This window comes from Ambystoma mexicanum, chromosome 1q (assembly GCF_040938575.1).
Source record: "Ambystoma mexicanum isolate Mex_15411 chromosome 1q, UKY_AmexF1_1, whole genome shotgun sequence".
NCBI classification, from domain to species: Eukaryota; Metazoa; Chordata; class Amphibia; order Caudata; family Ambystomatidae; genus Ambystoma; species Ambystoma mexicanum.
The window spans coordinates 357,883,943-357,910,751 of NC_090922.1; positions in this window are offsets into that span (position 1 = coordinate 357,883,943).

Consider the following 26,809-nt stretch of genomic DNA (forward strand, 5'->3'; position numbering starts at 1 on the left):
CTTTCAACTTGACACCGAATCCATTCTGCTTATTTACGAACATTTCAGAACAGCCGTGTTGTCCGCAGACAAATCGAACACAACAAAAGCGTCTAGCACATAACAAAAATACAACATTGCACCTATCTCATACTCCCCCACCCTCCCCAAACACTCTTAGACACCAACACACTCCACTAAATTCAATTTTTAAACCAAGTTTCACCTCGCTGTCCGCGGTCGTCCGCAAATGCAAGATGTCGGCCGCCACCAAAAATCTGTCGCGCTCCATGCCCCACGCCGTCCAATCAGCGAACACGTCGGATGTCCGCGGACATAGCGCAAGCCACTCAACCAATCAGGGCACTGTCCACGGAGCGAACCGGGAAGTCCGTCCGTGAAGTGAACGGAGATATCACTAATTTTTTTGCCTTATATTTTGGTCATTTTAAAAAAAACTACTGGACGGATTTACACCAAATTTGCAAAAGCACGCTTTCGGGACCAAGCCCCCACTCCTGCCGCAAATTTGGTGTAAATCCGTCCAGTGGTTTGGGCTTTAGGCGTGCGTGCGCAAAGTTTTTTCCCATTATGTCTAATTCAGAGTGGGCCATATACTTTTTTTGCAAAGTTTGGTGAGGATTCGTCCAGAGGGAGCGAAGTTATAAGCCACCCAAAAAATGCTCTTCCTATGGAAACACCAACTTAACCATAACTACATGGACGCTACCGCGTCCATGTAATATATATATATATATATATATATATATATATATATATATATATATATTTATTTATAACGCGCCAAAGCCCACAGACATCAGGCTGTGTGGTTACAGTATTTGTTGAGGAAGATGAGGTGGAGGCAGAAAGCTTACTACTTGCTGAGAAAGGAACAACCTTTCTGAGAGCATTGCCGTCATTGGATTTGGTGTGGTGGCGCATGGAGGTGGTCCCGTAGGAGTACTGTCCAGGTAGTCTGCGACTGAGTACAAAATTGCACTCAGTGCATTTCACTTTGGTAGCTTTAGCCTTTGGTACACTCCCAACAGTAGCAAAGAACTGGCACACCCATGATTTGATCTTGGCGCTAGAAATAGACACTTCCTCTACCTCATCTTCTTGGTCCTCTTCATTTTCTTTGAAAGTACTGCGCTTTTTTTTGTTGTAAAGGTCCTCCAGCTGGTGGTGGTGGTGGCTCTTGGGGAGGAGGGATGGCAATAACTGATGCCATTTTTAAGATAAATAGCAGTTTTTATCAAAATCATCCAAGTATGAAGATGGCCAGAGTGCACTGCAATCCTGATAGCTCCTTCATCAATTAAGTTTCCTTTTGCTAATAAATAGTTGCACTTATTCCCTATTAAAGCGCTTCAATGAATAAAAAACACAACTTTACAGCAAAGCAATATTTTAAACACCCTTGTTCTGTATTTGCCATGTCAGTCCTCCCCCGACCTCCTCCCCCAAGCATATTTTCCGCACTGAGACAAGTATGCTCTTTTAACCTCTTTTCAAAAAGTAATAACTTTGCACTCAACCCACCACTGTAGGGCCTGACTGGCTTCTGAATTATTGCTCTTCTATCAAAGATTTCTTTAACAAAACCGAGTACTTTAATATCCCCGTCCATGTTATTAGATGGACAAATGGATCTGACTCCTAACATAACACACGCCGTGGCGTGGAAATGGCTGGCCTGCACGGGAGCTGGCAGGTGTTTCGCTGCTCCCCCTGTTGCCGAGTGTCATTTATTCCGTGTTACACCTTTATCTGTCAAACGCTGCAGGGCTGTATATTGATTTGTGTCTGTGGCAAAGCAAAGGTCACTTTGATCAACATACTGCAAAACCAGAAAAAGTGGGGCGCTGACATTTCATTATCTGGAAGGAAAAAAAGGACTGAAATAAATAAGAATATGTTTGAGAAGAGGGCGCTTCAATATCGCAGCGTGCGGTAACTTTAATGACCGCAGGAACTGCGCGGTAGAGGGAGAAGCGGGGGAAAAGCCACGGACCGCGTCAGCGTCTGATGCGCGCTACGCTGTAGCCTTACGCCTGTGAGCTTCTTGAAGGCTTGCGTTCGTTACGAGTCAAATACTTTAGCTGTTTCAAAGCCAGGCTTCAAATGATCCAAACGACTATGAAAGCTTCCAAACAAACCGAGAGCAAACACTTCGAAAGAACTGTGAACTTCATCCCATGAGTTGGGTGGTAGTTCTACTGATAGAATAGGTGGCCTCCGTGGCCGGATTCAAGTGTGCAAAATTTAATCAATGGCCTCTTTTGCAGGCTAGAATAGGGGCCTTTTAACTTTTTCAGTTGAAATGGCCCACCCACACATTGGTTGCCCCCTGTGACGTTTGACAAAGGAAGCTTAATAGCTTTGTGTGAGTGGTGATTACGGTTTTTCAATTTCCCGCTGGCTGCCTTTCTTTGTTCTGCCCTGCAGAGGACAATTCGCAGGTCTCGTTATTACAGCACCCCTCATGCCACCTGCTTTGTTTTATCTTGGATTTCTTCCTAGTATGAAGTAAAAAGATCAGGCTCTGGGCATGTACTAATTGACTGAGGAAGCCACAGTTTTTGTATTATGCGGATCTATGGTACCTGAAATCCAGCAAGGAAAGTGTAATGGTTTGAAATGAGGGCAAAACAACACTTTTCCCCAATAATTCTCTCCGTTCCTTATAATATATTAACTGTCATCAGATAAATGCACGAGTGATACAAAATTGGGTTCATAGTCATAATCTCGAATGTAAAAAAGTCGAATGTCAAAATCTCGAAAACAAATAGTCGGAATTTTTTTTTCGAATGTCCTTTTTTATTTTCTGTTCGAAATGGGGGGGTTGCCCCCCAAACTCCCCCTTAAAAAAAAAAAAAATTAAACGCACGAAAGCCAAAAAAAACATGTTAAATAAAAAAATGACATTCGATTTTATTTTTTTCGACTATTTGTTTTCGACATTTTTGTAATTCGACCTTTTGCAGCGACATTATGACTGCACACCACAAAATTGCAAAGACGGAAACACGGAAACAGCGTGTGCCTTTTTTTCTCCTCCGCATTTTCTTTTGAATAGCTTAAATGACTCATTCATGCATTTTGACTGAAATTAAGGCAGGCTTTTCTAGCTGAAGGCAAGAGGGCCTCCAGACATCATTTTGAAACGGCCCCTCTCCAGCTCAGCTTTTAACTTCACAACTTGTCGCAAAACAGCATTTTGTCCCGAGCATTGTTCAAAATGGGGGGTTCCGAAAGCAGCTGAGTGCGCTTCTTCTGCAGATGCAAGCATGCTCGCTAACTCAATTAACTGATGTATTTGTTCAGCATTTTCAATAGCTTTGTGCGAGATGGCAGCCTTATATTTGGGTGCCTCGGACACAAAGAGACTCATTCTGCAAAGGGTGGAAATGATGCTGCCAGTGGTAGGTGGTAAATACCACGGGTGGTAAAGTAAAACCCATTCCAGAAGCCGAAAACACCACCCGAATTATACTGAACATAAGGCAGCTTGAAATAGTGCTCTGATGAGCTCCTGCCAAAAAAAGATATAGGTAATGAAATACCACTGATGGTAACCCTGTCACTTGTCATAAACTACTTCCAGGTTAAAGTAAGACGGCCATTTCTATTCCAGATGCTGATGCTGTGTAACCTGTCTAAAACACACTCAGGCGTCAGCACTAACCCATCAGGTGAACGTCCCACGGCAATCACTCGTCTGATGCGTAGGGAGGCCACCTGCTGTAAGACGTGCGTTTCCAGCCACGTGTTACTGCTGTCTCCTCTGCTTGGCCCAATGCCCGATACAAAGACTGGCTATTATAACCGCCCCATCTCACATACTAGTTAGTGTAGGGCAGCCAACCATGGAATTGCCCATTCAGCCAGACGTGTTCATGCACGGAGTTTCTTGTTGAAGGTCCCTCGCCATCCAAACAAATAGAAACGCAACAGCACAGACAACAGTGAACCACATTGGATGGACCAGACCAGAACAATATATATGGCCGCACTGAAGCACACCCAGTTGGGAGAAGGAACGCAACAATAGCAGAGAGACCCTTGACCTTGAAAGGCAAGTCATTGGTTGTCAGAGTGCAGGGCCTGAGTGCATGCAGCCAGAAGACAGTGGCATAGCAGGATGTCGAGGCAGCTGGTCCGTATATTAAACATGCTACCGAGCAGGTGTACACGTTTGCATGTTAAATATTTTCCCCTCTCAGTGACATCCTAGGAGAAATGAAAGATAACAGCTCTAGGCAAACACAAGGGGCCGGGGAAGTACCACCTCTCATGAAACTCACAGTAGCACAATGTAGAGGCATTTCACAGTCACGTTGTACATGCAATACACGATGGAGAGTCATATATCAGCCCTCTCCCCCCCTCCGAACGCCCATGGAGCATCACCAATACCAAACCAGAGACGACGTCTGTGCCACACATGGCATGTTCAAGACCATCTGCGCCATTGACTGGGTGCCCATACTTGTATGTGCTAAATGTATACATTATTCATAAGCTTCCCTGTTCCATCAACACACATGCAGTATGCGATGCAGAGGGCATCACCTCAACATGAAGCAGGAGGGCGTTGCAGCGCAGGATGCATATCTTTGATACTTTAGTTGTGCAAGCACAGTTTGAAGCAGGGCAACACATTTCTTACTCCTGGATACAGTCGAAATGGAATGATAAGCAAACAATGAACGACATGAGCGAGTGAAACCTTTCACTAATCCATGGCGGACACCTTGCACCCATAAGTGGCAGCGGATATCAGGTACATCCACACCTGCACCGCCAATGCACAGACAGAACTGGAGAGGTGGTACAATTGGGTACAATCCAGCCTTCTGCATGACGCGCTACATTATCTAACCCATCTTAAAACAGGATTTCAGTTGCATGTGCTCTTTGACATGACCCTGCTCTCATGTGTGAGATCATCCCTGCATGTCTCATATTATTGCACAATGCTGCAGTGAATAACCATCTATGTTGCCCATGAACACCATTACTCAGAAATCCATTGCACCAGTATGCCCTCCTCTTCAGATAGTGGGTGGATAAGGCATAGACATGGGCAGTACATTGGTGGGTAAATAACCGAAAAACACCCAAAAGCTCTGTGTCCCTCCTCATATTTCATGCTAGCTGTGCACCAAAGCAATAGTGTTGGTTGATAGGTGGCAAAACAAGAAAAGGTGAAAGGGGCATGGGGTCTGCCCCTTTAAAAGAAAAAAAAATTCATATGCAATGATGCTAGTGGTCTGATGCCAATACATGATGTTGTTGATTGTAAGCATTTTGGCAAGTTGCTAGGCCCTGCCATAATGGTACTATCTGGCCATACAATGTCAACAGCTGGGCATTGGTGTGAGTGCCTGGGCATATGATAGCAGTGCCTGGCAAAATGCCCATCCAATACCGATGCACAAGCCAAACTTTGCCAATGCTTGTTGTTAACAGGACTCCAGTGAAAGAAACACAAATGCAAAGACATACATACTGCTTATAAATCAAGTGGCTAAAAGCACATTTAGGCGAGGACATATTTATTACATGCACAGTTCCATTAAGCCATTAACTCTCAAGCACCTGCTTTGAAATAACAATGGCAGTTACTTTAAAACACAAGGTTTGATATTATTGCTCGAAATAGCTAGCTCCAAGAGATCCCAGGAGGATGAGTTTTGTGTCGGGAAGGACAGGCAGGGGTCAGAGTGACCGTAAGGATTAATAGGGCCGTGGGCAGACAATGGGTGGGTAAATAACCAAGCAACACATGCAGGATGTGTTTCCCACCTCATATTACACCACCTTCTCATTTGTAATGCAGTAGTTTTGACTTATAGGTGTCTGGAGAACTCTGGAAGCAAAGGACAATGCTCTAAAATAAAGTAATTTGAAAAAAGGTCTTAATGAAAAGCAAGCAAGGCAGCAGTCACCAGTAATGCCATTTGTTGGAAATGTTTGCCTCTTGCTCCCTGTTATGAGACAAGGATGACTGGAAATAACATCAAACTAGGTGTGCACGTGCACTGCATAAAATCGCCAATTTGTTTTGTTTTTATTTGTATTTGGTTTAGAACAAACCTTTACAAAATTAAATACATATTAATAAACATAAAATCAGAAACAACACTTAGTGCGTTAGATTTCGTAGTAGTAAGATAAAAAAGAGAACTTTAAACACGTACTAGAATATAAAATAAACGCAGTTAAGCAATAAAAAAGAAGAGAACGTTTGATCAAATTCCAGTAAGATTACATGAAATTCAAACTTTTGATGAATGCCGAAACCGCAAGGCCTTCCCAAACATTCTTGGTATTCAAACATCTCTTCCATAGAGATTGATCTTTCAGCCTTGTATGATACACTTGAAGGGGCCCCATACATTTTCTCCTCCTAGCAGTTAAGGCCTCACAATTTAGAAGCAAATGTTTAGTAGTTTCAGTAGAGGAATTACATAATATGCAGCCACTATTGACTTCAGTAATAATATTTCCCCTGAGTAGGCTCTCCTTCGTTGGGAGCAAGTTCCAACAGGGTCTCAGTAGAAGAGCCCTATAATACCGGCAAGGCCCTTTTAACCTTGGTCGGATTCACAATTACAGTGTCTACGTCCAGTGAGTTTGTTGACAGGATTGCTTCACATTGCTGGCAAAACTGAACAAGGAACTGCAAATTCCTTAGTGAGTTATTAGATAGAGCCTCGTAGAACCTCGTAAATAGAGTCAGGAAATGGGGAAGTCAATTTTGAGTGGAGGGATAGCAAACGCCATTCAACCCAAGCTTTTAGGGAGATAATTCCTAACTCGAATCTGATAGCTGCAATTGGGATCGCCTTACGGACCCCCAGTATCTTACGCCACATCTTGGCCTCAATCAGATCCAGAGATTTGAAAATTGGCTCAACATATAGTTCAAGGCCATATGTGATTTTTGCAGCGGTTTTGGCTACATAGTATATGAATGCAGGTTTTAGAGAAAATCTTCCGGATTGGCGATCGATCTTAATTGTTTGATTCTGAAGCAGATATGCTTTTTGTAGCAGAATCTCACATATATATTTTAGGCCCGAATGCGCACCAAAGTGGAAACCCAAATAGACAAGACAGGCACTGGTCTTAATCACTACTTTTTCACAGACCAAGAGGGATTCCATTTTTTTGTCTGTCCCTGGTTTTACTTGGATGTATTAGACGTCCATTTTCTTTAGCATATTTAGAGAAGATGTTCAGTAGCATTTGGAGAACGAGCCTAGATTTATCGAATAACAAAAAATCATCAGTGTAGGCCATCCATGATATTTTACATGGGTCCACCTTCGGTGTAATTAAGCCCCCTTCAGCAAGACAATCAGCCGCATCAGACAGGTATTGATTGAATAGCCACGGGGCCAAAACACAATCCTGCCTTACGACCCAGGCGGTAAGTTACCGCCTGGGCCGTGACTTTACCACCATGGCGTAAACTACGTTTACGCCATGGTGGTTGGCGGACTTACCGCCCCATTCCAACCTTGGCGGGGCGGTAAGTCCCCAATCCCCATTTACCCTTCCCCATTCCCATTTTTGCCCCATAGGGCATAATGGGAGTGGGGAAGGCGTTAATTACGCCACCGTAAATTACGGTGGCGTAATTAACTCCATGGTCCCTTAGCGCCATGGATTTTAACACATGCTAAAAGCAGGTGTTAAGTCCGCCATGGCGCTAAGGGACCTCGTACTCAGGCGGTAAGGGTCGGCGCTGTTTACGGCGCCGTAAACCCCTTACCGCCTGAGTTGTAATGAGGGCCTTAGTCCCACAAAAGAGCGTATTCTGCTCGATAGATGACATTTTTGGTTTAACTGAATCTGGATGCCAGAGTTGTCATAAACACCCATCACTAGGTGCAGAAGGCCATTAGTCATGCCCCAATCTGCTAATTTATTTATTTATCTATCTATTTTAAAAAAATGTTTTATTGTATTTGGTTACGATTTAACCTTTTACACATACACATAAAATTAGCATTTTACTAACACAACGTTCCCAATTCACAATAAACATAAATATACAACATATACAATTCCTAAAAAATCAACAGCCCAATCGTAAAACTAGTGTCTAATTGAACACAAAATAGGCGAGATATGGAAGGATTGAGGCAAGGGGAGGTGACAAGCCGAAGAAAATTCATAGTGTAACATCGGATCAACCAAAGGCATTCACCAGACAGTTAAAGAAGAACCCGGAATATATCTTCTCAAACTTAACGAAAAGATAGCCCTTCTAAAATACTATGTTAAATCTTTCCAACACCTGTGCTACAGCAATTGAAAGGACCTGATTCTGTCCTGAGATTAACCAATCCCAAAACATATCCAGCACAAATCCCAGTCCATTAACAGATGTTTAAGTATTTGTTCCTCTGGGGTTTTGCACCTGTTACAACATGCCTTTGTTGAATCCCTCATTCCTTTTTTTGAAAGCACCTCCCCAGTTTGAGCTATATTCAACCGTAACCTGAGGAACATTTTCCTTATCTTCCAGTCAGGAAACTTCACTAAGTATTTTGTGATATGTCCTCATTTTTTATCCGCTGTCAGAAATGAGTTTGCAACAATTTTGGATGGCATAATATCTATTGTAAACATCCAGTCCAGTGTGTCCATGGCCTTTTTTGCCTTCACTGGATTCTGGATTAATGTTTGAAGGTCTGTGTCTGTGTCTGCTTTGATTAATCCCTCCACAACCCAAGTCTCCAGATTTTTTTTAGCATTTTGGGTCTGTTGTTCTCCATATGGGATCTAATGTCCATATATATAGCGTCCCATCCTGCGCAGTATTAATCAGCCGATATAGAGAGGTCAGCTTCCAATTAGCTTGGGCTTTTAGTGACCGCAGGACCAATTCAAATCTGATGCAAGAGACTGAGAGGCTCGCTGGGAGGCTGAGGACCTTGTTCCAGATGAGACCCTCCCATCTTTGCCAATCTGCATAACACAGTTGGGCCTTAACCTTTAGCCCATACAGAACTATTGAAATCGAATATTTCGCAAATTTATTTTTCATCTGGGTGATGAGGTGCATGATCTTAGCCTATATATCTTGCTCCACCTTGCAGTTAGCTGGGGAGGCATATATTTTATAACCCAGGTAAACCAGGTCCTCCACTCTTGTTATACGCTGCCCTCCCATCTGCCAATGAGAATAGATGACAGTTTTTTGCCTGTGTCTAAAGACCATTATCCTAGAGTTAGTAGGCTTTACGGTGAGACCGTTCTTCTTGCATAACAGTCGAGTTTGCTTAGAAGGCGGTGTGAACCCCACCGCTGTACTGTCCAGCAGGACCACATCATCAGCGTAGGCCAGCCAGTGCACCTTACGACCATTAATCACCAGACTTGCCAACGCCGATGATTTCAGATATTACCCTGCTTCTGCAAGATATAAATTGAAAAATAGGGGTGCGCCTAGACAACCCTGCCGGATCCCTATGTCCACCCTAATGGACTCAGACAGCCACCCTTCATTTTCTAGGCGGACTCTAACTGTGGTGTTCCTATGGAGCTCGACCAACATTGACAGTAAACCCTCTGGGATACCCCACACCCTTAACTTTGCCCATAGGCGGTTTCTATCAACTTCGTCGAATGCTTTCAAGAAATCCACCCAAGCCCCGAAGAGTGTCTGTCCACCCTTGCTCCCTGATTTTTCACTCATAATATTTAATGCAACTCCATTTAGGGCTGTGGATTACTGAACGCTGTCTGATATTTAGAAAGGATCTTTGCTTCCTTCACACAATTTTCCACTTCACCTAGAAGAATTCTCATGAAAAGTTTGCTTTCAATGTCCAGGAGGGCAATCGGACAGTAATTCACTGGCACTTTCCGGTCGCCTCCCTTGAACAGTGGAATAATGGTTGCCGATTTTCAAGAGGGTGGACATTTTTGACTCACTAAGATCCCCTTAAACAACCAGCAAAGCAATTTCGCCCATTTCTTAACATTTCTTAAAACCTGATAGGTTAACCCATTTGGACCGGCAGCCTTGGAGGATGAACTGCTCAAAATCGAATCCACCAAAGTCTGTTAATGAAAGGGAAGACTCCAAACAGAGTCTTTAACTGAAAAATGAATGGCTCCTTCAGGCTTTTCAAAGGCCGTGGACAGATAATCCGACCACCCCTTTTCCGACACCAAATTGCAAACACTACTGCTTGAATTACCCTCCAACTGATTAATAACAGACTAGAAGTTTCTGGAGTCCTTATTACTCAACAGCTTTAGCATATGTTCACCATCTTGTTGGAGGCGCAGCATTCTTCTTCCCACCGACCAATGCTTATAGTTCTGTAAAAGGGCTCTAGACTCTCTTTTCCGCTCAGCCCCACTTATATCCATCCTCTTCAATTTCCTGAATTTCTGATTCAGTTGTTTTTTCCTTTGTGTAGTTTCCTCATCAAATGAATGACAGTGAACCTGCTTTTTGCACCCCCCCTCCCAACTTGGGTGGACATGTACACCAGATGAATTTAATGAAGACCTCGGGCCTACAGTTTTCATGAAGAGTGGAGGTAACTATTAGAGCCTCCCCCTCCCTTTTATACTTTGAAAGGCGGACTCTCCCTTTCCTATTCTCCAGGGCCTGCCTCTGTTTATCTTGTGGGCTGAGAGCCATGTTTAAGAAAGCTAACTCTAGCCGGGAGTGATCACTCTCCCCTTCCCGCTCAATATTGAATGAGACATGGGGCCACATTAGGACCCAGGCGTTAAGGGGTTAATGGCGCCGTAAAAGGTGTTGGCGCCGTTAAACCCTTAACGCCTTACTACGAGGTCCCTTTGCGGGACCCGACCTTAACGGCTGGTCTAGACCAGCTGTTAAAGTAGGGGCCCGCAAAGGGACTCTCGAGGTAAGTACGGTACCGCAATTTGCGGTACGGTACTTACCGCCTTCCCCATTCCCATTATTCCCTATGGGGCAAAAATTGGAATGGGGAAGGGCCATGGTGGCATGGGGAATTACCGCCCCGCTAACCTTGGAATGGGGTGGTAATTCCCCATTCCGCCATGGCGGACTCCAGCATCGACCATGGTGCTAACAGCACCATGGTTTTCCGCCGGAGTCCTAATGAGGGCCATTATATTTGAAGAGGTCGGCTGAAAAAAAAAATGTAGTCAATTATAGAAAGAGAGGAGCCCTGGTGAAGAGTTGGGATTGCTGGAACATCCCCCGGCAAAGATCCATTCATCATTTTTAGGCCCCAGCCAGCCAGGAACTCCACCCAAGATCTGCCTCTCTCTGATATGCTACAGGATCTCTGAATGGTCCCTCTTTTTATCAACCGAATGCACTGGGAATTCAAATCACCTCCCAAAATCATGTGAATCCCTCCAAAATCTGTCTTAATCCCTTCTAATACCTCATCCAAATCAGTCAGAAAATCCTGTAAGCAGGAACAGGCGGGGTTCCAATATAGATTTACAATAATCAACTCAAAGGGAGATTTTTTTTATAAATGTCTTGTGAAATTGAATTCCCATTTTACTGTTGTAAATCCGTTTGGAATCTCTAAATCTGGCATTTTTAAATGACATCAGCAGACCACCTGCTGGTCTGCCTTTGGCATTTTGGGTTGCTGATTGGGTAAAAATCGTAAACCCTTCGATATCAATTGGATTGACTAGCCACGCTTCTTGCAGCATCAGAATATTTCCTTTCTGAAAGAGGTGCTCCCTCATTTTTCTCGAGTTGAATGTATTTGGACCCTGCCTGTTCCAGCATATTAGGTTTAGCCCCATCTGTTTAAAGAGACAGTTGGCCCACCCCCAGGTTCCGAAGGACCTGAGTCAAAATTTCCGGTAAAAGTGAGAGAGTCTTGGCATGGGAGATCTCTCCACTATTCTCCAGAAGTTTTCCCACCAGCCCCAGACTCCTCCCCCCGATCTTGAGGGCCTCCTTGATGTTGGTTGTTTTTGATATTCACAGGGTAATTCATAGAAATTCGCACTAAAGTGGCGCACGCGGCTGGCGCACAGCGTGCCCGTGCGAATGTCTGCGCCAGCCGCGTGCGCTAAAATCGATTTCTGCGCACAGCGTATTCATGGATTTTCACATCCAAAACCAGCTGTGGCGCAGCGTGGCGCAGCGACCCTGCAGCAGCGCCAGTTACGCCCCCAAGAACGCCCTTGCGCAAGGAAAAGCCTTCAAAATCCCCAAATAATCGCAAAGGGCTGCACCAACCCTGGACCAGTTCACAGGGCTGGCAAACAGCAAACGCCAAGCGGGGAACGTGTATTTCAGTGGTTCGTGGGAAGTTCCACACGCGATTGTCCTGTGTACGTGTGCATCGGGGGTGTGTGGGAAGTATCACACGCAAAAGCAGCAGGGTACGTGTATTTCAGGGGTGCGCGGGAAGTATCACACGCAAAAGCAGCAGGGTACGTGTATTTCAGGGGTGCGCGGGAAGTATCACACGCAAAAGCAGCAGGGTACGTGTATCTCAGGGGTGCGCGGGAAGTATCACACGCAATTCCATCAGGGTAGGTGTATTCCAGGGGTGCGCGGGAAGTATCACACACAAAAACAGCAGGGTACGTGTATTCCAGGGGTGCACGGGAAGTATCAGACGCGATTCCATCAGGGTGCGTGCATTCCAGGGGTGCGCGGGAAGCATCACACGCAAAAACAGCAGGGTACGTGTATTTCAGGGGTGCGCGGGAAGTATCACTCGCAAAAACATCAGGGTACGTGTATTTCAGGGGTGTGCGGGAAGTGTCACACGAAATCCCATCAGGGTACGTGTATTCCAGGGGTGCGCGGGAAGTATCACATGCAAAAACAGCAGGGTAGGTGTATTCCAGGGGTGCGCGGAAAGTATCACATGCAAAAACAGCAGGGTACGTGTATTCCAGGGGTGCACGGGAAGTATCACACGTGATTCCATCAGGGTACATGTATTAGAGGGGTGCGCGGGGAGCACCACACGTGAATTGCACGTGTGGGTCCTCCCAGGTGTTCCCTCTACACCCTCCATGGCCCCTGCAGGTGGCCCACACCACAGGGGCCTACCCTGCACATGTCCTGCAGGCACCCCATCCACCATGGCCATGCCCCCCAGCCAGCCCACATGTCACCTTGCACTATTGCCCACCAACGCATGTCCCCCTGCACCCTCAGCCACCAGGGGCAGCCTCCACCAGGCCCCCACCCATGTCTCCCATCACCCCCACCCCCCCGCAGTGCAGGGGCAGCCTCCACCAGGCCCCCACTCAAGTCCAACTCATGTCTCCCTGCACCTCCACCCCCCAGCCACCAGGGGCAGCCTCCACCAGGCCCCCACTCATGTCCCCTATCACACCACCCCCCAGCCACCAGGGGCAGCCTCCACCAGGCCCCCACTCATGTCTACCACCACCGCCACCCCCCAGCAGTGCAGGGGCAGCCTCCACCAGGCCCCCACTCATGTCTCCCATCACCCCCAGCCCCCAGCAGTGCAGGGGCAGCCTCCACCAGGCCCCCACCCATGTCTACCACCACCGCCACCCCCCAGCAGTGCAGGGGCAGCCTCCACCAGGCCCCCACTCATGTCCAACTCATGTCTCCCTGCACCTCCACCCCCCAGCCACCAGGGGCAGCCTCCACCACGCCCCCACTCATGTCTCCCATCACCCCCATCCCCCAGCCACCAGGGACAGCCTCCACCAGGCCCCCACTCATGTCCCCTATCACCCCCACCCCCCAGCCACCAGGGGCAGCCTCCACCAGGCCCCACCCATGTCTACCACCACCGCCACCCCCCAGCAGTGCAGGGGCAGCCTCCACCAGGCCCCCACTCATGTCTCCCATCACCCCCACCCCCTAGCCACCAGGGGCATGCCTCCACCAGGCCCCCACTCATGTCCCCTATTACCCCCACCCCCCAGCAGTGCAGGGGCAGCCTCCACCAGGCCCCCACTCATGTCCAACTCATGTCTCCCTGCACCCCCAGCCACCAGGGGCAGCCTCCACCAGGCCCCCACTCATGTCCAACTCATGTCTCCCTGCACCTCCAGCCCCCAGCCACCAGGGGCAGCCTCCACCAGGCCCCCACTCATGTCCCCTATCACCCCCAACCCCAGCCACCAGGGGCAGCCTCCACCAGGCCCCCACCCATGTCTACCACCACCGCCACCCCCCAGCAGTGCAGGGGCAGCCTCCACCAGGCCCCCACTCATGTCTCCCATCACCCCCAACCCCCAGCAGTGCAGAGGCAGCCTCCACCAGGCCCCCACCCATGTCTCCCATCACCCCCACCCCCCAGCAGTGCAGGGGCAGCCTCCACCAGGCCCCCACCCATGTCTACCACCACCGCCACCCCCCAGCAGTGCAGGGGCAGCCTCCACCAGGCCCCCACTCATGTCTCCCATCACCCCCACCCCCCAGCCACCAGGGGCAGCCTCCACCAGGCCCCCACTCATGTCCCCTATTACCCCCACCACCCAGCAGTGCAGGGGCAGCCTCCACCAGGCCCCCACCCATGTCCAACTCATGTCTCCCCCCACCCCCCAGCAGTGCAGGGGCAGCCTCCACCAGGCCCCCACTCATGTCTCCCATCACCCCCACCCCCCGGCAGTGCAGGGGCAGCCTCCACCAGGCCCCCACCCATGTCTCCCATCACCCCCAACCCCCAGCAGTGCAGGGGCAGCCTCCACCAGGCCCCCACCCATGTCTCCCATCACCCCCACCCCCCAGCAATGCACGGCAGCCTCCACCAGGCCCCCACCCATGTCTCCCATCACCCCCACCCCCCAGCCACCAGGGGTAGCCTCCACCAGGCCCCCACTCAACGCCCCTATTACCCCCACCACCCAGCAGTGCAGGGGCAGCCTCCACCAGGCCCCCACCCATGTCCAACTCATGTCTCCCCCCACCCCCCAGCAGTGCAGGGGCAGCCTCCACCAGGCCCCCACTCATGTCTCCCATCACCCCCACCCCCCGGCAGTGCAGGGGCAGCCTCCACCAGGCCCCCACCCATGTCTCCCATCACCCCCACCCCCCAGCAGTGCAGGGGCAGCCTCCACCAGGCCCCCACCCATGTCTCCCATCACCCCCACCCCCCAGCAATGCACGGCAGCCTCCACCAGGCCCCCACCCATGTCTCCCATCACCCCCACCCCCCAGCCACCAGGGGTAGCCTCCACCAGGCCCCCACTCAACGCCCCTATTACCCCCACCCCCCAGCAGTGCAGGGGCAGCCTCCACCAGGCCCCCACTCATGTCCAACTCATGTCTCCCATCACCTCCACCCCCCAGCAGTGCAGGGGCAGCCTCCACCAGGCCCCCACTCATGTCTCCCATCACCCCACCCCCCAGCAGTGCAGGGGCTGCCTCCACCAGGCCCCCACCCATGTCTACCACCACCGCCACCCCCCCAGCAGTGCAGGGGCAGCCTCCACCAGGCCCCCACCCATGTCTCCCATCACCCCCACCCCCCAGCAGTGCAGGGGCAGCCTCCACCAGGCCCCCACTCATGTCCCCTATCACCCCCACACCCCAGCCACCAGGGGCAGCCTCCACCAGGCCCCCCCCCCATGTCTACCACCACCCCCACCTCCCAGCAGTGCAGGGGCAGCCTCCACCAAGCCCCCACCCATGTCTCCCATCATCCCCACCCCCCAGCAGTGCAGGGGCAGCCTCCACCAGGCCCCCACTCATGTCTCCCATCACCCCCACCCCCCAGCCACCAGGGGCAGCCTCCACCAGGCCCCCACTCATGTCCAACTCATGTCTCCCTGCACCTCCACCCCCCAGCCACCAGGGGCAGCCTCCACCAGGCCCCCACTCATGTCTCCCATCACCCCACCCCACACCCACCAGGGGCAGCCTCCACCAGGCCCCCACTCATGTCCCCTATCACCCCACCCCCCAGCCACCAGGGGCAGCCTCCACCAGGCCCCCACCCATGTCTACCGCCACCGCCACCCCCCAGCAGTGCAGGGGCAGCCTCCACCAGGCCCCCACTCATGTCTCCCATCACCCCGACCCCCCAGCAGTGCAGGGGCAGCCTCCACCAGGCCCCCACTCATGTCCCCTATAACCCCCACCTCCCAGCCACCAGGGGCAGCCTCCACCAGGCCCCCACCCATGTCTACCACCACCTCCACCCCCCAGCAGTGCAAGGGCAGCCTCCACCAGGCCCCCACTCATGTCTCCCATCACCCCCACCCCCCAGCCACCAGGAGCAGCTTCCACCAGGCCCCCACTCATGTCCCCTATTACCCCCACCCCTCAGCAGTGCAGGGGCAGCCTCCACCAGCCCCCACTCATGTCCAACTCATGTCTCCCGTCACCCCCACCCCCCAGCAGTGCAGGGGCAGCCTCCACCAGGCCCCCACTCATGTCTACCACCACCCCCACCCCCCAGCAGTACAGAGGCAGCCTCCACCAGGCCCCCACTCATGTCCAACTCATGTCTCCCTGCACCTCCACCCCCCAGACACCAGGAGCAGCCTCCACCAGGCCGCCACTCATGTCTCCCGTCACCCCCACCCCCCAGCCACCAGGGGCATCCTCCACCAGGCCCCCACTCATGTCCCCTATCACCCCCACCCCACAGCCACCAGGGGCAGTCTCCACCAGACCCCCACCCATGTCTACCACCACCGCCACCCCCCAACAGTGCAGGGGCAGCCTCCACCAGGCCCCCACTAATGTCTCCAATCACCCCGATCCCCCAGCCACCAGGGGCAGCCTCCACCAGGCCCCCACTCATGTCCCCTATTACCCCCACCCCCCAGCAGTGCAGGGGCAGACTCCACCAGGCCCCCACTCATGTCCAACTCATGTCTCCCTGCACCCCCACCCCCCAGCCACCAGGGGCAGCCTCCACCAGGCCCCCACTCATGTCTCCCATCACCCCACCCCCCAGCCACCAGTGGCAGCCTCCACCAGGCCCCCACTCATGTCCACCTCATGTCTCCCTGCACCTCCACCCCCCAGCCACCAGGGGCAGCCTCCACCAGGCACCCACTCATGTCTCCCATCACCCCCACCCCCCAGCCACCAGGGGCAGCCTCCACCAGGCCCCCACTCATGTCCCCTATCACCCCCACCCCAAGCCACCAGGGGCAGCCTCCACCAGGCCCCCACTCATGTCTACCACAACCGCCACCCCCCAGCAGTGCAGGGGCAGCCTCCACCATGCCCACCCATGTCTCCCATCACCCCCACCCCCCAGCCACCAGGGGCAGCCTCCACCAGGCCCCCACCCATGTCTACCACTATCCCCACCCCCCAGCAGTGCAGGGGCAGCCTCCACCAGGCCCCCACCCATGTCTCCCATCACCCCACCCCCAGCAGTGCAGGGGCAGCCTCCACCAGGCCCCCACTCATGTCTCCCATCGCCCCCACCACCCAGCCACCAGGGGCAGCCTCCACCAGGCCCCCACTCATGTCTAACTCATGTCTCTCTGAACCTCCACCCCCAGCCACCAGGGGCAGCCTCCACCAGGCCCCCACTCATGTCCCCTATCACCCCACCCCCCAGCCACCAGGGGCAGCCTCCACCAGGCCCCCACCCATGTCTACCACCACCGCCACCCCCCAGCAGTGCAGGGGCAGTCTCCACCAGGCCCCCACCCATGTCTCCCATCACCCCACCCCCCAGCAGTGCAGGGGCAGCCTCCACCAGGCCCCCAATCATGTCTCCCATCACCCCCACCACCCAGCCACCAGGGGCAGCCTCCACCAGGCCCCCACTCATGTCCAACTCATGTCTCCCTGCACCTCCACCCCCCAGCCACCAGGGGCAGCCTCCACCAGGCCCCCACTCATGTCTCCCATCACCCCCACCCCACAGCCACCAGGGGCAGCCTCCACCAGGCCCCCACTCATGTCCCCTATCACCCCACCCCCCAGCCACCAGGGGCAGCCTCCACCAGGCCCCCACCCATGCCTACCACCACCGCCACCCCCCAGCAGTGCAGGGGCAGCCTCCACCAGGCCCCCACTCATGTCTCCCATCACCCCCACCCCCCAGCCACCAGGGGCAGCCTCCACCAGGCCCCCACTCATGTCCCCTATCACCCCACCCCCCAGTCACCAGGGGCAGCCTCCACCAGGCCCCCACCCATGTCTACCTCCACCGCCACCCCCCAGCAGTGCAGGGGCAGCCTCCAACAGGCCCCCACTCATGTCTCCCATCACCCCCACCCCCCAGCAGTGCAGGGGCAGCCTCCACTAGGCCCCCACTCATGTCTCCCATCACCCCCACCCCCCAGCAGTGCAGGGGCAGCCTCCACCAGGCCCCCACTCAGGTCTCCAATCACCCCCACCCCCCAGCCACCAGGAGCAGCCTCCACCAGGCCCCCACTCATGTCCAACTCATGTCTCCCTGCACCTCCACCCCCCAGCCACCAGGGGAAGCCTCCACCAGGCCCCCAATCATGTCTCCCATCACCCCCACCCCCAGCCACCAGGGGCAGCCTCCACCAGGCCCCCACTCATGTCTACCACAACCGCCACCCCCCAGCAGTGCAGGGGCAGCCTCCACCAGGCCCCCACCCATGTCTCCCATCACCCCACCCCCCAGCAGTGCAGGGGCCGCCTCCACCAGGCCCCACCCATGTCTACCACCACCGCCACCCCCCAGCAGTGCAGGGGCAGCCTCCAACAGGCCCCCACTCATGTCTCCCATCACCCCCACCCCCAGCAGTGCAGGGGCAGCCTCCACCAGGCCCCCACCCATGTCTCCCATCACCCCCACCCCCCAGCAGTGCAGGGGCAGCCTCCACCAGGCCCCCACTCAGGTCTCCAATCACCCCCACCCCCCAGCCACCAGGAGCAGCCTCCACCAGGCCCCCACTCATGTCCAACTCATGTCTCCCTGCACCTCCACCCCCCAGCCACCAGGGGAAGCCTCCACCAGGCCCCCAATCATGTCTCCCATCACCCCCACCCCCAGCCACCAGGGGCAGCCTCCACCAGGCCCCCACTCATGTCTACCACAACCGCCACCCCCCAGCAGTGCAGGGGCAGCCTCCACCAGGCCCCCACCCATGTCTCCCATCACCCCACCCCCCAGCAGTGCAGGGGCAGCCTCCACCAGGCCCCCAATCATGTCTCCCATCACCCCCACCCCCAGCAGTGCAGGGGCAGCCTCCACCAGGCCCCCACCCATGTCTCCCATCACCCCCACCCCCCAGCAGTGCAGGGGCAGCCTCCACCAGGCCCCCACTCAGGTCTCCAATCACCCCCACCCCCCAGCCACCAGGAGCAGCCTCCACCAGGCCCCCACTCATGTCCAACTCATGTCTCCCTGCACCTCCACCCCCCAGCCACCAGGGGCAGCCTCCACCAGGCCCCCAATCATGTCTCCCATCACCCCCACCCCCAGCCACCAGGGGCAGCCTCCACCAGGCCCCCACTCATGTCTACCACAACCGCCACCCCCCAGCAGTGCAGAGGCAGCCTCCACCAGGCCCCCACCCATGTCTCCCATCACCCCACCCCCCAGCAGTGCAGGGGCAGCCTCCACCAGGCCCCCAATCATGTCTCCCATCACCCCCACCACCCAGCCACCAGGGGCAGCCTCCACCAGGCCCCCACTCATGTCCAACTCATGTCTCCCTGCACCTCCACCCCCCAGCCACCAGGGGCAGCCTCCACCAGGCCCCCACTCATGTCTCCCATCACCCCCACCCCACAGCCACCAGGGGCAGCCTCCACCAGGCCCCCACTCATGTCCCCTATCACCCCACCCCCCAGCCACCAGGGGCAGCCTCCACCAGGCCCCCACCCATGCCTACCACCACCGCCACCCCCCAGCAGTGCAGGGGCAGCCTCCACCAGGCCCCCACTCATGTCTCCCATCACCCCCACCCCCCAGCCACCAGGGGCAGCCTCCACCAGGCCCCCACTCATGTCCCCTATCACCCCACCCCCCAGTCACCAGGGGCAGCCTCCACCAGGCCCCCACCCATGTCTACCTCCACCGCCACCCCCCAGCAGTGCAGGGGCAGCCTCCAACAGGCCCCCACTCATGTCTCCCATCACCCCCACCCCCCAGCAGTGCAGGGGCAGCCTCCACTAGGCCCCCACTCATGTCCCCTATCACCCCCACCACCCAGCCACCAGGGGCAGCCTCCACCAGGCCCCACCCCATGTCTACCACCACCCCCACCCCCCAGCAGTGCAGGGGCAGCCTCCACCAGGCCCCCACTCATGTCTCCCATCACCCCCACCCCCCCAGCCACCAGGGGCAGCCTCCACCAGGCCCCCACTCATGTCCCCTATTACCCCCACTCCCCCAGCAGTGCATGGGCAGCCTCCACCAGGCCCCCACTCATGTCCAACACATGTCTCCCATCACCCCACCCCCCAGCAGTGCAGGGGCAGCCTCCACCAGGCCCCCACTCATGTCTACCAACACCCCCACCCCCCAGTAGTGCAGGAGCAGCCTCCAGCAGGCCCCCACTCATGTCCAACTCATGTCTCCCTGCACCTCCACCCCCCAGCCACCAGGGGCAGCCTCCACCAGGCCCCCACTCATGTCCCCTATCACCCCAACCCCCCAGCCACCAGGGGCCACCTCCACCAGGCCCCCACTCATGTCTACCACCTCCGGCACCCCCCAGCAGTGCAGGGGCAGCCTCCACCAGGCCCCCACCCATGTCTACCACCACCGCCACCCCCCAGCAGTGCAGGGGCAGCCTCCACCAGGCCCCCACTCATGTCTCCCATCACCCCACCCCCCAGCAGTGCAGGGGCAGCCTCCACCAGGCCCCACCCATGTCTACCACCACCGCCACCCCCCAGCAGTGCAGGGGCAGCCTCCACCAGGCCCCCACTCATGTCTCCCATCACCCCCACCCCCCAGCAGTGCAGGGGCAGCCTCCACCAGGCCCCCACCCATGTCTCCCATCACCCCCATCCCCCAGCAGTGCAGGGGCAGCCTCCACCAGGACCCCACTCATGTCTCCAATCATCCCCACCCCCCAGCCACCAGGGGCAGCCTCCACCAGGCCCCCACTCATGTCCAACTCATGTCTCCCTGCACCTCCACCCCCAGCCACCAGGGGCAGCCTCCACCAGGCCCCCAATCATGTCTCCCATCACCCCCACCCCCAGCCACCAGGGGCAGCCTCCACCAGGCCCCCACCCATGTCTCCCATCACCCCCACCCCCCAGCAGTGCAGGGGCAGCCTCCACCAGGCCCCCACTCAGGTCTCCAATCACCCCCACCCCCCAGCCACCAGGAGCAGCCTCCACCAGGCCCCCACTCATGTCCAACTCATGTCTCCCTGCACCTCCACCCCCCAGCCACCAGGGGAAGCCTCCACCAGGCCCCCAATCATGTCTCCCATCACCCCCACCCCCAGCCACCAGGGGCAGCCTCCACCAGGCCCCCACTCATGTCTACCACAACCGCCACCCCCCAGCAGTGCAGGGGCAGCCTCCACCAGGCCCCCACCCATGTCTCCCATCACCCCACCCCCCAGCAGTGCAGGGGCAGCCTCCACCAGGCCCCCAATCATGTCTCCCATCACCCCCACCCCCAGCAGTGCAGGGGCAGCCTCCACCAGGCCCCCACCCATGTCTCCCATCACCCCCACCCCCCAGCAGTGCAGGGGCAGCCTCCACCAGGCCCCCACTCAGGTCTCCAATCACCCCCACCCCCCAGCCACCAGGAGCAGCCTCCACCAGGCCCCCACTCATGTCCAACTCATGTCTCCCTGCACCTCCACCCCCCAGCCACCAGGGGCAGCCTCCACCAGGCCCCCAATCATGTCTCCCATCACCCCCACCCCCAGCCACCAGGGGCAGCCTCCACCAGGCCCCCACTCATGTCTACCACAACCGCCACCCCCCAGCAGTGCAGGGGCAGCCTCCACCAGGCCCCCACCCATGTCTCCCATCACCCCACCCCCCAGCAGTGCAGGGGCAGCCTCTACCAGGCCCCCAATCATGTCTCCCATCACCCCCACCACCCAGCCACCAGGGGCAGCCTCCACCAGGCCCCCACTCATGTCCAACTCATGTCTCCCTGCACCTCCACCCCCCAGCCACCAGGGGCAGCCTCCACCAGGCCCCCACTCATGTCTCCCATCACCCCCACCCCACAGCCACCAGGGGCAGCCTCCACCAGGCCCCCACTCATGTCCCCTATCACCCCACCCCCCAGCCACCAGGGGCAGCCTCCACCAGGCCCCCACCCATGCCTACCACCACCGCCACCCCCCAGCAGTGCAGGGGCAGCCTCCACCAGGCCCCCACTCATGTCTCCCATCACCCCCACCCCCCAGCCACCAGGGGCAGCCTCCACCAGGCCCCCACTCATGTCCCCTATCACCCCACCCCCCAGTCAACAGGGGCAGCCTCCACCAGGCCCCCACCCATGTCTACCTCCACCGCCACCCCCCAGCAGTGCAGGGGCAGCCTCCAACAGGCCCCCACTCATGTCTCCCATCACCCCCACCCCCCAGCAGTGCAGGGGCAGCCTCCACTAGGCCCCCACTCATGTCCCCTATCACCCCCACCACCCAGCCACCAGGGGCAGCCTCCACCAGGCCCCACCCCAGGTCTACCACCACCCCCACCCCCCAGCAGTGCAGGGGCAGCCTCCACCAGGCCCCCACTCATGTCTCCCATCACCCCCACCCCCCCAGCCACCAGGGGCAGCCTCCACCAGGCCCCCACTCATGTCCAACACATGTCTCCCATCACCCCACCCCCCAGCAGTGCAGGGGCAGCCTCCACCAGGCCCCCACTCATGTCTACCAACACCCCCACCCCCCAGTAGTGCAGGAGCAGCCTCCAGCAGGCCCCCACTCATGTCCAACTCATGTCTCCCTGCACCTCCACCCCCCAGCCACCAGGGGCAGCCTCCACCAGGCCCCCACTCATGTCCCCTATCACCCCAACCCCCCAGCCACCAGGGGCCGCCTCCACCAGGCCCCCACTCATGTCTACCACCTCCGGCACCCCCCAGCAGTGCAGGGGCAGCCTCCACCAGGCCCCCACCCATGTCTACCACCACCGCCACCCCCCAGCAGTGCAGGGGCAGCCTCCACCAGGCCCCCACTCATGTCTCCCATCACCCCACCCCCCAGCAGTGCAGGGGCAGCCTCCACCAGGCCCCACCCATGTCTACCACCATTGCCACCCCCCAGCAGTGCAGGGGCAGCCTCCACCAGGCCCCCACTCATGTCTCCCATCACCCCCACCCCCCAGCAGTGCAGGGGCAGCCTCCACCAGGCCCCCACCCATGTCTCCCATCACCCCCATCCCCCAGCAGTGCAGGGGCAGCCTCCACCAGGACCCCACTCATGTCTCCAATCATCCCCACCCCCCAGCCACCAGGGGCAGCCTCCACCAGGCCCCCACTCATGTCCAACTCATGTCTCCCTGCACCTCCACCCCCAGCCACCAGGGGCAGCCTCCACCAGGCCCCCAATCATGTCTCCCATCACCCCCACCCCCAGCCACCAGGGGCAGCCTCCACCAGGACCCCACTCATGTCTACCACAACCGCCACCCCCCAGCAGTGCAGGGGCAGCCTCCACCAGGCCCCCACTCATGTCTCCCATCACCCCCACCCCCCAGCAGTGAAGGGGCAGCCTCCACCATGCCCCCACTCATGTCCCCTATCACCCCCACCCCCCAGCCACCAGGGGCAGCCTCCACCAGGCCCCCACCCATGTCTACCACCACCCCCACCACCCAGCAGTGCAGGGGCAGCCTCCACCAGGCCCCCACTCATGTCTCCCATCACCCCCACCCCCCAGCCACCAGGGGCAGCCTCCACCAGGCCCCCAATCATGTCCAACTCATGTCTCCCTGCACCTCCACCCCCCAGCCACCAGGGGCAGCCTCCACCAGGCCCCCACTCATGTCTCCCATCACCCCCACCCCCCAGCCACCAGGGGCAGCCTCCACCAGGCCCCCACTCATGTCCCCTATCACCCCCACCCTCCAGCCACCAGGGGCAGCCTCCACCAGGCCCCCACCCATGTCTACCACCACCGCCACCCCCCAGCAGTGCAGGGGCAGCCTCCACCAGGCCCCCACTCATGTCTCCCATCACCCCCACCCCCCAGCAGTGCAGGGGCAGCCTCCACCAGGCCCCCACTCATGTCCCCTATCACCCCCACCCCCCAGCCACCAGGGGCAGCCTCCACCAGGCCCCCACCCATGTCTACCACTACCCCCACCCCCCAGCAGTGCAGGGGCAGCATCCACCAGCCCCCCACTCATGTCTCCCATCACCCCACCCCCCAGCCACCAGGGGCAGCCTCCACCAGACCCCCAATCATGTCCAACTCATGTCTCCCTGCACCTCCACCCCCCAGCCACCAGGGGCATCCTCCACCAGGCCCCCACTCATGTCTCCCATCACCCCCACCCCAGCCACAAGGGGCAGCCTCCACCAGGCCCCCACTCATGTCCCCTATCACCCCCACCCACCAGCCACCAGGGGCAGCTTCCACCAGGCCCCCACCCATGTCTACCACCACCACCACCCCCCAGCAGTGCAGGGGCAGCCTCCACCAGGCCCCCACTCATGTCTCCCATCACCCGCACCCCCCAGCAGTGCAGGGGCAGCCTCCAACAGGCACCCACTCATGTCCCCTATCACCCCCACCCCCCAGCCACCAGGGGCAGCCTCCACCAGGCCCCCACCCATGTCTACCACCACCCCCACCCCCACCCCCCAGCATTGCAGGGGCAGCCTCCACCAGGCCCCCACTCATGTCTCCCATCACCCCCACCCCCCAGCCACCAGGGGCAGCCTCCACCAGGCCCCCACTCATGTCCAACTCATGTCTCCCTGCACCTCCACCCCCCAGCCACCAGGGGAAGCCTCCACCAGGCCCCCACTCATGTCTCCCATCACCCCCACCCCCAGCCACCAGGGGCAGCCTCCACCAGGCCCCCACTCATGTCCCCTATTACCCCCACCCCCCAGCCACCAGGGGCAGCCTCCACCAGGCCCCCACCCATGTCTACCACCACCGCCACCCCCCAGCAGTGCAGGGGCAGCCTCCACCAGGCCCCCACCCATGTCTACCACCACCGCCACCCCCCAGCAGTGCAGGGGCAGCCTCCACCAGGCCCCCACTCATGTCTTCCATCACCCCCACCCCCCAGCAGAGCAGGGGCAGCCTCCGCCAGGCCCCCACTCATGTCCCCTATCACCCCCACCCCCCAGCCTCCAGGGGCAGCCTCCACAGGCCCCCACCCACGTCTACCACCACCCCCACCCCCCAGCAGTGCAGGGGCAGCCTCCACCAGACCCCCACTCATGTCTCCTATCACCCACACCCCCCCAGCCACCAGGGGCAGCCTCCACCAGGCCCCTACTCATGTCCAACTCATGTCTCCCTGCACCTCCACCTCCCAGCCACCAGGGGCAGCCTCCACCAGGCCCCCACTCATGTCTCCCATCACCCCCACCCCCAGCCACCAGGGGCAGCCTCCACCAGGCCCCCACTCATGTCCAACTCATGTCTCCCTGCACCTCCACCACCCAGCCACCAGGGGCAGCCTCCACCAGGCCCCCACTCATGTCTCCCATCACCCCCACCCCCAGCCACCAGGGGCAGCCTCCACCAGGCTCCCACTCATGTCCCCTATTACCCCCACCCCCCAGCCACCAGGGGCAGCCTCCACCAGGCCCCCACTCATGTCCCCTATCACCCCACCCCCCAGCCACCAGGGGCAGCCTCCACCAGGCCCCCACCCATGCCTACCACCACCGCCACCCCCCAGCAGTGCAGGGGCAGCCTCCACCAGGCCCCCACTCATGTCTCCCATCACCCCCACCCCCCAGCCACCAGGGGCAGCCTCCACCAGGCCCCCACTCATGTCCCCTATCACCCCACCCCCCAGTCACCAGGGGCAGCCTCCACCAGGCCCCCACCCATGTCTACCTCCACCGCCACCCCCCAGCAGTGCAGGGGCAGCCTCCACCAGGCCCCCACTCATGTCTCCCATCACCCCCACCCCCCAGCCACCAGGGGCAGCCTCCACCAGGCCCCCACTCATGTCCCCTATCACCCCACCCCCCAGTCACCAGGGGCAGCCTCCACCAGGCCCCCACCCATGTCTACCTCCACCGCCACCCCCCAGCAGTGCAGGGGCAGCCTCCACCAGGCCCCCACTCATGTCTCCCATCACCCCCACCCCCCAGCAGTGCAGGGGCAGCCTCCACTAGGCCCCCACTCATGTCCCCTATCACCCCCACCACCCAGCCACCAGGGGCAGCCTCCACCAGGCCCCACCCCATGTCTACCACCACCCCCCAGCAGTGCAGGGGCAGCCTCCACCAGGCCCCCACTCATGTCTCCCATCACCCCCACCCCCCCCCAGCCACCAGGGGCAGCCTCCACCAGGCCCCCACTCATGTCCCCTATTACCCCCACCCCCCAGCAGTGCATGGGCAGCCTCCACCAGGCCCCCACTCATGTCCAACACATGTCTCCCATCACCCCACCCCCCAGCAGTGCAGGGGCAGCCTCCACCAGGCCCCCACTCATGTCTACCAACACCCCCACCCCCCAGTAGTGCAGGAGCAGCCTCCAGCAGGCCCCCACTCATGTCCAACTCATGTCTCCCTGCACCTCCACCCCCCAGCCACCAGGGGCAGCCTCCACCAGGCCCCCACTCATGTCCCCTATCACCCCCACCCCCCAGCCACCAGGGGCCGCCTCCACCAGGCCCCCACTCATGTCTACCACCTCCCGCACCCCCCAGCAGTGCAGGGGCAGCCTCCACCAGGCCCCCACCCATGTCTACCACCACCGCCACCCCCCAGCAGTGCAGGGGCAGCCTCCACCAGGCCCCCAC